This window comes from Pongo pygmaeus, chromosome 11 (genome assembly GCF_028885625.2).
Source record: "Pongo pygmaeus isolate AG05252 chromosome 11, NHGRI_mPonPyg2-v2.0_pri, whole genome shotgun sequence".
In the NCBI taxonomy this organism is placed as follows: domain Eukaryota; kingdom Metazoa; phylum Chordata; class Mammalia; order Primates; family Hominidae; genus Pongo; species Pongo pygmaeus.
In genome coordinates this window covers 77,653,116-77,665,649 of record NC_072384.2, presented here as the reverse complement: position 1 = coordinate 77,665,649, position 12,534 = coordinate 77,653,116, and the positions used below count along the sequence as shown (strand labels likewise).

Genomic DNA, 12,534 nt, shown 5'->3' with positions numbered 1-12,534 from the left:
CCCATCATGATTAGGACAATCACAGGACATGATGGGCGTTTTGCTGTTCTTATTCTTTTAACCTCTGAAACAGAGTGGCAGAAATTATTGTCTCTATGAGACTGAAAATACATTTTGCACTAGATCTAGAGTGCCCATTGTTTTAAGATTTGATCCTGATGCTGTGGTTTGTTGCCATGGATGTTTCCATTGTTTTACACTTTAAAGAGCCATCCAGCTGGGCATAATAGTGCAGGTAGTGAGCTTGGAGAAGTGCTGAGGTGGCGGTCGTGCCGGCAAGGGTGAAGATAGCTGGAGCAGGCCCTGGGCTTGTCGCTCACCATGCCAATGGTAGAGGAGCTTTATGGCAACTATGGCATCATGGCCGATGCCACAGAGCGAGTGGGCCAGCCTAAAGATGCCTATCAAGTGATACTGGATGGTGTGAAAGGTGGTACTAAGGAAAAATGATTAGCAGCTCAATTTATTCTGAAATTCTTTAAGCATTTCCAGAATTGGCTGATTCTGCTATCAATGCACAGTTAGACCTCTGTGAGGATGAAGATATATCTATTCGACATCAAGCAATTAAAGAACTGCCTCAATTTACCACTGGAGAAAATCTTCCTCGAGTGGCAGATATACTAATGCAACTTTTGGAGGCAGATGGCTCTGCAGAATTTAACCTAGTGAACAATGCCCTGTTAAGTATATTTAACATGGATGGAAAAGGGACTTTAGGTTCATTGTTCAGCCAAATACTTCAAGGAGAGGACATTGTTAGAGAACGAGCAATTAAATTCCTTTCTACAAAACTTAAGAATTTACCAGATGAAGTATTAACAAAGGAAGTGGAAGAGCTTATACTAACTGAATCCAAACACGTCCTAGAAGATGTGACTCATGAAGAATTTGTTCTATTCATGAATTACTGTCTGGGTTAAAAAGCTTACAGACAGTAAGTGGAAGACAGCAACTTGTAAAGTTGGTGGCTGAACAGGCCGACCTAGAACAGACCTTCAATCCCTCAGATCCTGAGTGTGTAGACAGGCTCTTACAGTGCACTTGGCAGGCAGTACCCTTCTTCTCTAAAACTGTCCATTCCACAAGGTCTGTGACATATTTCTGTGAGCAGGTTCTCCCTAACCTTGGTATCTTGACTACTGCAGTGGAAGGTCTTGACATACAGTTGGAGGTATTGAAATTGTTGGTGGAGATGAGTTCATTTTGTGGTGACATGGAAAAACTAGAAACAAATTTAGGGAAACTATTTGATAAGTTATTGGAATACATGCCCCTCCCTCCAGAAGAAGCAGAAAATGGAGGGAATGCTGGTGATGAAGAACCCAAGCTACAGTTCAGTTATGTGGAATGTTTGTTGTACAGTTTTCACCAGTTGGGCCAAAAACTTCCAGATTTCTTAACAGCCAAACTGAATGCAGAAAAACTCAAAGATTTCAAAATCAGGCTGCAATACTTTGCACGAGGCCTGCAAGTTTACATCAGGCAACTTCACTTAGCTCTCCAGGGTGAAACGGGTGAGAACAGAAGAGAACAGAAAACAGAAGAGAACAAAATTAAAGTTGTTGCATTGAAAGCAACAAACAATATCAATGTTTTAATCAAGGATCTCTTCCACATTCCTCCTTCTTATAAGAGCACAGTAACACTATCCTGGAAACCTGTACAAAAAGTTGAGATTGGGCAAAAGAGAGCCAGTGAATATACAACTTCGGGTTCACCACCCCAAAAATCTTCAGCAGGACAAAAAAGAGATGCCAGGCAGATTTATAATCCTCCCAGTGAGAAATATAGCAGGAATTTGGGCAACTTTAATTATGAGAGGAGCCTTCAGGGAAAGTAGAGGGGGCTGAGGTTGGGACACACGAAGAAATCATAGTCGTGGAAGACTCTACTGAATAAGACATCAGCATTCTTCAGCATAGTCATGAGCTTAATATACTTAAATTCTACTACTCATTGGATTTCCGGGGGTGTCCCTTTAAACAGACTGCTGCCTTCAGCTAAAAACTTAATGTTCTTTATACTTTTGTATGTATGATCTACTTTTGTAACAGACCATGGTTGTGTCCAAGGTAAAACCACAGTGATATTTTTGGATGCTTTGTCTGCAATATTGACTTGTTTTTGCAATATCATTATTCAGACTTCAAATTGTGAATCTTTTAAATATCTTGATAATGTTGTTGAGAGCTGTTCATTCTAAAATGTAGTGAAATTCAGTCTAGTTCTGCTGATAAAGATGATCGATTTTGAAAAGTTGCTGATTTTCCTCTTTCCTCTGTTTTAGTTTTTTGCCCCATATATGGAGAAGAGTAACTGTAAATCTTAACATTTTGTTTTCATTGTTTAATAAAGCTGCTAGGCAGTGGTGCAACATTCCTGCCTAGTGTCATAAAACCATAATATTTACATTGCTTTCTTAAAATGTAAGAATGACATTACAAGGTGGGGAGCCAAGATGGCCGAATAGGAACAGCTCCGGTCTACAGCTCCCAGCGCGAGCGACGCAGAAGACGGGTGATTTCTGCATTTCCGTCTGAGGTACCGGGTTCATCTCACTAGGGAGTGCCAGACAGTGGATGCAAGTCAATGGGTGCGTGTACCGTGAGCGAGCCGAAGAAGGGCGAGGCATTGCCTCACTCGGGAAGTGCAAGGGGTCAGGGAGTTCCCTTTCCTAGTCAAAGAAAGGGGTGACAGACGGCACCTGGAAAATCGGGTCACTCCCACCCGAATACTGCGCTTTTCCGACAGGCTTAAAAAACTGCGCGCCAGGAGATTATATCCCGCACCTGGCTCAGAGGGTCCTACACCCACGGAGTCTCGCTGATTGCTAGCACAGCAGTCTGAGATCAAACTGCAAGGCGGCAGTGAGGCTGGGGGAGGGGCGCCCGCCATTGCCCAGGCTTGCTTAGGTAAACAAAGCAGCCAGGAAGCTCGAACTGGGTGGAGCCCACAACAGCTCAAGGAGGCCTGCCTGCCTCTGTAGGCTCCACCTCTGGGGGCAGGGCACAGACAAACAAAAAGACAGCAGTAACCTCTGCAGACTTAAATGTCCCTGTCTGACAGCTTTGAAGAGAGCAGTGGTTCTCCCAGCACGTAGCTGGAGATCTGAGAACGGGCAGACTGCCTCCTCAAGTGGGTCCCTGACCCCTGACCCCCGAGCAGCCTAATTGGGAGGCACCCCCCAGCAGGGGCAGACTGATACCTCACACGGCCGGGTGCTCCAACAGACCTGCAGCTGAGGGTCCTGTCTGTTAGAAGGAAAACTAACAAACAGAAAGGACATCCACACCAAAAACCCATCTGTACATCACCATCATCAAAGACCAAAAGTAGATAAAACCACAAAGATGGGGAAAAAACAGAGCAGAAAAACTGGAAACTCTAAAAAGCAGAGTGCCTCTCCTCCTCCAAAGGAACGCAGTTCCTCACCAGCAACGGAACAAAGCTGGACGGAGAATGACTTTGACGAGCTGAGAGAAGAAGGCTTCAGACGATCAAATTACTCCAAGCTATGGGAGGATATTCAAACCAAAGGCAAAGAAGTTGAAAACTTTGAAAAAAATTTGGAAGAATGTATAACTAGAATAACCAATACAGAGAAGTGCTTAAAGGAGCTGATGGAGCTGAAAACCAAGGCTCGAGAACTACGTGAAGAATGCAGAAGCCTCAGGAGCCAATGTGATCAACTGGAAGAAAGGGTATCAGCAATGGAAGATGAAATGAATGAAATGAAGTGAGAAGGGAAGTTTAGAGAAAAAAGAATAAAAAGAAACGCGCAAAGCCTCCAAGACATATGGGACTATGTGAAAAGACCAAATTTACATCTGATTGGTGTACCTGAAAGTGATGGGGAGAATGGAACCAAGTTGGAAAACACTCTGCAGGATATTATCCAGGAGAACTTCCCCAATCTAGCAAGGCAGGCCAACATTCAAATTCAGGAAATACAGAGAACACCACAAAGATACTCCTCGAGAAGAGCAACTCCAAGACACATAATTGTAAGATTCACCAAAGTTGAAATGAAGGAAAAAATGTTAAGGGCAGCCAGAGAGAAAGGTCGGGTTACCCTCAAAGGGAAGCCCATCAGACTAACAGCGGATCTCTCGGCAGAAACTCTACAAGCCAGAAGAGAGTGGGGACCAATATTCAACATTCTTAAAGAAAAGAATTTTCAACCCAGAATTTCATATCCAGCCAAACTAAGCTTCATAAATGAAGGAGAAATAAAATCCTTTACAGACAAGCAAATGCTGAGAGATTTTGTCACCACCAGACCTGCCCTAAAAGAGCTCCTGAAGGAAGCGCTAAACATGGAAAGGACCAACCAGTACCAGTCGCTGCAAAATCATGCCAAAATGTAAAGACCATGGAGACTAGGAAGAAACTACATCAACTAACGAGCAAAATAACCAGCTAACATCATAAGGACAGGATCAAATTCACACATAACAATATTAACTTTAAATGTAAATGGACTAAATGCTCCAATTAAAAGACACAGACTGGCAAATTGGATAAAGAGTCAAGACCCATCAGTGTGCTGTCTTCAGGAAACCCATCTCACGTGCAGAGACATACATAGGCTCAAAATAAAAGGATGGAGGAAGATCTACCAAGCAAATGGAAAGCAAAAAAATGCAGGGGTTGCAATCCTAGTCTCTGATAAAATAGACTTTAAACCAACGAAGATCAAAAGAGACAAAGAAGGCCATTACATAATGGTAAAGGGATTAATTCAACAAGAAGAGCTAACTATCCTAAATATATATGCACCCAAAACAGGAGCACCCAGATTCATAAAGCAAGTCCTGAGTGACCTACAAAGAGACTTAGACTCCCACACATTAATAATGGGAGACTTTAACACCCCACTGTCAACATTAGACAGATCAACGAGACAGAAAGTCAACAAGGATACCCAGGAATTGAACTCAGCTCTGCACCAAGCAGACCTAATAGACATCTACAGGACTCTCCACCCCAAATCAACAGAATATACATTTTTTTCAGCACCACACCACACCTATTCCAAAATTGACCATATACTTGGAAGTAAAGCTCTCCTCAGCAAATGTAAAAGAACAGAAATTATAACAAACTATCTCTCAGATCACAGTGAAATCAAACTAGAACTCAGGATTAAGAATCTCACTCAAAACCACTCAACTACATGGAAACTGAACAACCTGCTCCTGAATGACTACTGGGTACATAACGAAATGAAGGCAGAAATAAAGATGTTCTTTGAAACCAACGAGAACAAAGACACAAAATACCAGAATCTCTGGGATGCATTCAAAGCAGTGTGTAGAGGGAAATTTATGGCACTAAATGCCTACATGAGAAAGCAGGAAAGATCCAAAATTGACACCCTAACATCACAATTAAAAGAACTAGAAAAGCAAGAGCAAACACATTCGAAAGCTAGCAGAAGGCAAGAAATAACTAAAATCAGAGCAGAACTGAAGGAAATAGAGACACAAAACACCCTTCAAAAAATTAATGAATCCAGGAGCTGGTGTTTTGAAAGGATCAACAAAATTGATAGACCGCTAGCAAGACTAATAAAGAAAAAAAGAGAGAAGAATCAAATAAATGCAATAAAAAATAATAAAGGGGATATCACCACCAATCCCACAGAAATACAAACTACCATCAGAGAATAGTACAAACACCTCTACGCAAATAAACTAGAAAATCTAGAAGAAATGGATAAATTCCTCGACACATACATGCTCCCAAGACTAAACCAGGAAGAAGTTGAATCTCTGAATAGACCAATAACAGGAGCTGAAATTGTGGCAATAATCAATAGCTTACCAACCAAAAAGAGTCCAGGACCAGATGGATTCACAGCCAAATTCTACCAGAGGTACAAGGAGGAACTGGTACCATTCCTTCTGAAACTATTCCAATCAATAGAAAAAGAGGGAATCCTCTCTAACTCATTTTATGAGGCCATCATCATCCTGATACCAAAGCCGGGCAGAGACACAACCAAAAAAGAGAATTTTAGACCAATATCCTTGATGAACATTGATGCAAAAATCCTCAATAAAATACTGGCAAACCGAATCCAGCGGCACATCAAAAAGCTTATCCACCATGATCAAGTGGGCTTCATCCCTGGGATGCAAGGCTGGTTCAATATACACAAATCAATAAATGTAATCCAGCATATAAACAGAACCAAAGACAAAAACCACATGATTATCTCAATAGATGCAGAAAAGGCCTTTGACAAAATTCAACAACCCTTCATGCTAAAAACTCTCAATAAATTAGGTATTGATGGGACGTATCTCAAAATAATAAGAGCTATCCATGACAAACCCACAGCCAATATCAAACTGAATGGGCAAAAACTGGAAGCATTCCCTTTGAAAACTGGCACAAGACAGGGATGCCCTCTCTCACCACTCCTATTCAACATAGTGTTGGAAGTTCTGGCCAGGGCAATTAGGCAGGAGAAGGAAATAATGGGTATTCAATTAGGAAAAGAGGAAGTCAAATTGTCCCTGTTTGCAGACGACATGATTGCGTATCTAGAAAACCCCATCGCCTCAGCCCAAAATCTCCTTAAGCTGATAAGCAACTTCAGTAAAGTCTCAGGATACAAAATCAATGTACAAAAATCACAAGCATTCTTATATACCAACAACAGACAAACAGAGAGCCAAATCATGGGTGAACTCCCATTCACAATTGCTTCAAAGAGAATAAAATACCTAGGAATCCAACTTACAAGGGACGTGAAGAACCTCTTCAAGGAGAACTACAAACCACTGCTCAAGGAAATAAAAGAGGATACAAACAAATGGAAGAACATTCCATGCTCATGGGTAGGAAGAATCAATATCGTGAAAATGGCCATACTGCCCAAGGTAATTTACAGATTCAATGCCATCCCCATCAAGCTACCAATGACTTTCTTCACAGAATTGAAAAAAACTACTTTAAAGTTCATATGGAACCAAAAAAGAGCCTGCATCGCCAAGTCTATCCTAAGCCAAAAGAAAAAAGCTGGAGGCATCACACTACCTGACTTCAAACTCTACTACAAGGCTACAGTAACCAAAACAGCATGGTACTGGTACCAAAACAGAGATATAGATCAATGGAACAGAACAGAGCCCTCAGAAATAACACCGCATATCTACAACTATCTGATCTTTGACAAACCTGACAAAAACAAGAAATGGGGAAAGGATTCCCTATTTAATAAATGGTGCTGGGAAAACTGGCTAGCCATATGTGGAAAGCTGAAACTGGATCCCTTCCTTACACCTTATACAAAAATCAATTCAAGATGGATTAAAGACTTAAACATTAGACCTAAAACCATAAAAACCATAGAAGAAAACCTAGGTATTACCATTCAGGACATAGGCATGGGCAAGGACTTCATGTCTAAAACACCAAAAGCAATGGCAACAAAAGCCAAAATTGACAAATTGGATCTAATTAAAAGAGCTTCTACACAGCAAAAGAAACTACCATCAGAGTGAACAGGCAACCTACAAAATGGGAGAAAATTTTCACAACCTACTCATCTGACAAAGGGCTAATATCCAGAATCTACAATGAACTCAAACAAATTTACAAGAAAAAAGCAAACAACCCCATCAAAAAGTGGGCGAAGGACATGAACAGACACTTCTCAAAAGAAGACATTTATGCAGCTAAAAAACACATGAAAAAATGCTCACCATCACTGGCCATCAGAGAAATGCAAATCAAAACCACAATGAGATACCATCTCATACCAGTTAGAATGACAATCATTAAAAAGTCAGGAAACAACAGGTGCTGGAGAGGATGTGGAGAAATAGGAACACTTTTACACTGTTGGTGGGACTGTAAACTAGTTCAACCATTGTGGAAGTCAGTGTGGTGATTCCTCAGGGATCTAGAACTAGAAATACCATTTGACCCAGCCATCCCATTACTGGGTATATACCCAAAGGACTATAAATCATGCTGCTATAAAGACACATGCACACGTTTGTTTATTGCGGCATTATTCACAATAGCAAAGACTTGGAACCAACCCAAATGTCCAACAATGATAGACTGGATTAAGAAAATGTGGCACATATACACCATGGAATACTATGCAGCCATAAAAAAATGATGAGTTCATGTCCTTTGTAGGGACATGGATGAAATTGGAAATCATCATTCTCAGTAAACTATCGCAAGAACAAAAAACCAAACACTGCATATTCTCATTCATGGATGGGAATTGAACAATGAGAACACATGGACACAGGAAGGGGAACATCACACTCTGGGGACTGTTGTGGGGTGGGGGGAAGGGGGAGGGATAGCATTGGGAGATATACGTAATTCTAGATGACGAGTTAGTGGGTGCAGCACACCAGCATGGCACATGTATACATATGTAACTAACCTGCACATTGTGCACATGTACCCTAAAACTTAAAGTATAATAATAAATAAATTAAAAAAAAAAATGACATTACATTTTTAGGAGAAAGTAAGTTGCTTTGCACTGCTTACTTAATTCTTTTCCATATATTGTGATACAAACTTTTGAATATGGACCCTTACTATTTGAATAGAAATGTCTATATATAATATACGTACATACATAAGCATATATGTGTGTGTATATATATGTGTGTGTATATATATATGTATATATGTATGTATGTATGCTGTGAAACTTGACTACATGACATAAATCACTTTTTTAAATTCCCGGAATGGGTAGTCTGACACAGTGATTATCCTTTTGAGGCTGAATCCGTTATTAACTTGTTATTTAGGTGTTTACTCCCAGTAGCAAAGGATTCTAAGTCAGTTGCACTTACATGATTAGTGTTATTTAAACTAAAAATAAAGGCTGTATTTTCTTTTTCTTTTTCTTTTTTTTTTTTTTTTGAGACAGAGTTTCACTCTTGTTGCCCACGGTGGAGTGCAATAGCGAGATCTCGGCTCACTGCAACCTCCACCTCCCAGGTTCAAGTGATTCTCCTGCCCCTGCCTCCCAAGTAGCTGGGATTATGGGCACCCACCACCACACCCAGCTAATTTTTGTATTTTTAATAGAGATGGGATTTCACCATGTTGACCAGGCTGGTCTCGAACACCTAACCTCAGGCAATCCACCCGCTTTAGCCTCCCAAAGTGCTGGGATTACAGGCTTGAGCCACCGCGCCCAGCTGGGCTGCATTTTCAAAGACAAATTGGAGATTGCTGTTGGTGAAATACAGCCAAAATACTGAATCTGACTATGTATAGATTTCTACAGGAAGAGATAGTATAATTTAGAATTTGGAGATTTCATAACCAGGGCTACCCAGAAAAAGTGACTTGATAACATGGTACCAAGAAGGAAGGGATGCTCTCTCAGTTTGCTTTTGCCATTTTCAAGATTTTTAACTTCTCAGGTTATTAATCAAAATTATTGTATAAGTTAGCCAATAGAATTTTTAGGTTAAAACAGCAGATGGTGGGGGTGTTTGTGGAGTGTTTAATGTCATGGGGATTTTTAGTAGCATAGAGCCTTTGTTCTGCATTTGAATGTTTAGTATATTTTTGTTTCACAGTTAATCTTCCCTCCTCAAGTTTGCTATTCAAATCAAATGCCTGGATGACATTTCTAGTAGTCTGATGTATTTTTTGAGGAATAGTTTGTGATTCCAAAGCAGGTGTCTTCATTACCATTACCTCTCACTGCAGAAGAAGCAAAATTCCTTTGTTAGAATTACTGCACATATGTATGGGGAAAATAGTTCTCAAAGGCTAGAATGATACAAGTGAGCAAAAGTTGGTCAGCTTGGCTATGGATTGGTGGCAATAATCTCTAAACATTCCAAAAGACTGTGAGCTGAACCTAAACTCCCTTGGAATCTGAACAGACAAAGGAATATAAAATTGCCATTTGAAAACTGACCCGCCACTCTGGACCTCAGAGATAGATCAGCCAGTGGCCCAAAGCCATTTCAACTACAGAAATTGTGTTGAGACTACGGCTAAATAAATTTGAACATTAAGTATAATTTTTCCACTTTTCCTCTTTATAAGCATATTTGTAAACTCACAGCTGAGCAGAAGTGACTTTACTCTCTCAAGTTTGATACTGAGTTTACTGTTCCCTTACCCCTCACTCTTCCCTTTCCCTTTCCTAAGACAATAGTGCACAACTTCGGTTATTTTTGCTTCCGAATTTGAATGAAAAACTTAATACCGTGGATTTTTTTTCTTTTGCAAGACACCTGTTTATCACCTTGTTTAAACATAAATGTCCCCTTATGCTTTTGAAATGAATTTCTTTTTGTAATTAAAAAAAAGACTCATCCAGTTTAAAACAACAAAACTACAAATTATGGCAGACTTCTGATCAGCAGCATGGATTTCTTAAGTAAAAGAAAATGGGAAACCAAACTGCTTCTTACATTCTTGTCTTCAAATTGTTACCAAGGGGAAGATTATGCACAGATCATTGGGTCAAGTAAGGGTTATTGTTCCCTCAGCAAGCACATTGTAATAAGTCATTCTCCTTCTTGAAATTACATCTTCACTAGGATCAGTATATAAAACACAGTTCTATTTGTGCTGGAAGTACAAGGTCGCAGCCATTCACCTGGAAGGTGATCCTTCACAATTATCCCTAGGAAAAAAACTTGGAAAAATACTCTGTGCTCTTCGTGGTTCAATGATGTAAAATGTTTGTATCATGCTCATTATGGACATTAAAGGCAGGAAGCTTATCCAACACACAGACATGTGGGTCTGGTGCTGTGTTTAGAAAGACAGTCAACTGGAAGTTGGTAGCATATGTGCCATGTATACAGCTTTTTATGTTTACTCTCTTAGAAGCTGGTGGAAACATCAATCATTATGATAACATCAAAATTTACTTTTGCAGGCCAGGCGCAGTGGCTAATGCCTGTAATCCCACCACTTTGGGAGGCAGAGGCGGATGGATCACTTGAGCTCAGGAGTTTGAGACCAGCCCGCCCAACATAGTGAAACCGTGTGTCTGCTAAAAATACAAAAATTAGTCAGATGTGGTGGTGGGTGCCTGTAGTCTCAGCTACTTGGCCGGCTGAAACAGGAGAATCGCTCAGGGAGGGGGAGGTTGCAGTGAGCCGAGATAGCGCCACTGCATTCCAGCCTGGGCAACAGAGTGAGACTCTGCCTTAGAAAAAAAAAATTTACATTTGCAGAGTCTAATCTTCACATATATACATATATATTAACTCATATAATTCTCTCAATATTCTTATGAGGTAGGTAAGAATTGTTAAATTTTTTTCTTTATAGATAAAGTAACTGCAGTCTGTCCTGTCTAGCAAGAAGTTAATAGTGGAGCTGGAAAGTCATTCTTCTTTCCTCTCCTTTTTCCTAGCTTGTCATTTTTCATAAACAATGCATTGATTATTCCTACTACTTAGGAAGAGGGGAGCTCAAAGTAAAGAGTACCCCCATTTGATGAATTGTAAAAATGATGTCACTCAATATGCCAGAATATACAGATAAACAATCAATAGGAAATGCAATATTCTATTGGAAGATTATATCAATGAAGTCACAGATAATCAGGTTGCACACTGCCTTGTTAAAAGACATAAAGGCTGCACAAGCCTTATTTTATCAATCCTTACAGAAAAATTTTAAGAACCATGCACACTGAATGTATGAAAATCTTAGAAAGCAAGGGGACTTTAAAAATTACTTTATTCAAACTCTCATTTTAGAGCTAAACATTTTTTTTTTTAAAAAAAAGAAGAAAAATAAAGAGGTTTTGAGATTTTAAATTATTTGCTCCAGGTTGCACAATTAGAAAACCACACAGCTGAGAGTTGAATCTGTGCCTTCAAATGCCACTGTCCCCTAGCCTTACTCTCTACCACGCAGATGTTTGGCTGCCTGTGGGCAGAGGGCCAGATGACAGTGGTGGTTCCATTCAGCTCTGTATTTCCTTGGTGAGCAAAACCACAATGATAGCCCCATTTTATGAGTAGGAAAATTCTGGTTGAGAAGTGCCCCTAGAAACAACAGTCAGTGGTGTAACTTAAGTCTCAAGTGCTTCCTTGCTTGTCTTCTCACAGATAGTGGAGTGTACCATGTTTCTGCTTGTGGAGAATCATCTATATATTTCAGCCATGAGAGTTAAGAATTAAGAAAAAAGGAGAAAAAAAAGAATATCTGTTTTCCAGCTATCACTGAAGTAAAGTATATATTGTCATGTTCTTTGACAATCTCAATTATATTGGAATCAAGTCAAAATGCTAAGGGGTGAGGTTTTAGGCAGTCACAGTTCTGACTTTGTTAAGGCTGATATTTGGATAGATCAATGTTCTATTATGTCAAACTGAGGGATCTTTAAAAATTGTTATGTAAATCAGACACATGCTTAGCTGAAGTATCTTAAAAGAGTGCTTCAGCTACTTAACTATCTTCTGATGACCATTGATCTCTGGCCAAATCATTGACACAAGGATTTAAGAATAAAGAGAACCATTGGAATAAAACTTTATACAGAATGTACTC

The 12,534-nt window shown here is 39.9% G+C and overlaps 1 protein-coding gene and 1 pseudogene across 2 annotated transcripts in view; both read left to right on the top strand.

Moving 5' to 3' along the window:
- Positions 1–12,534, top strand: part of PDE11A (phosphodiesterase 11A) — a 466,208-nt gene that overhangs the window by 76,836 nt on the left and 376,838 nt on the right. The gene's annotated exons all lie outside the window — the stretch shown is intronic.
- On the top strand, positions 322–1,843 carry LOC129031703 (apoptosis inhibitor 5-like; annotated as a pseudogene).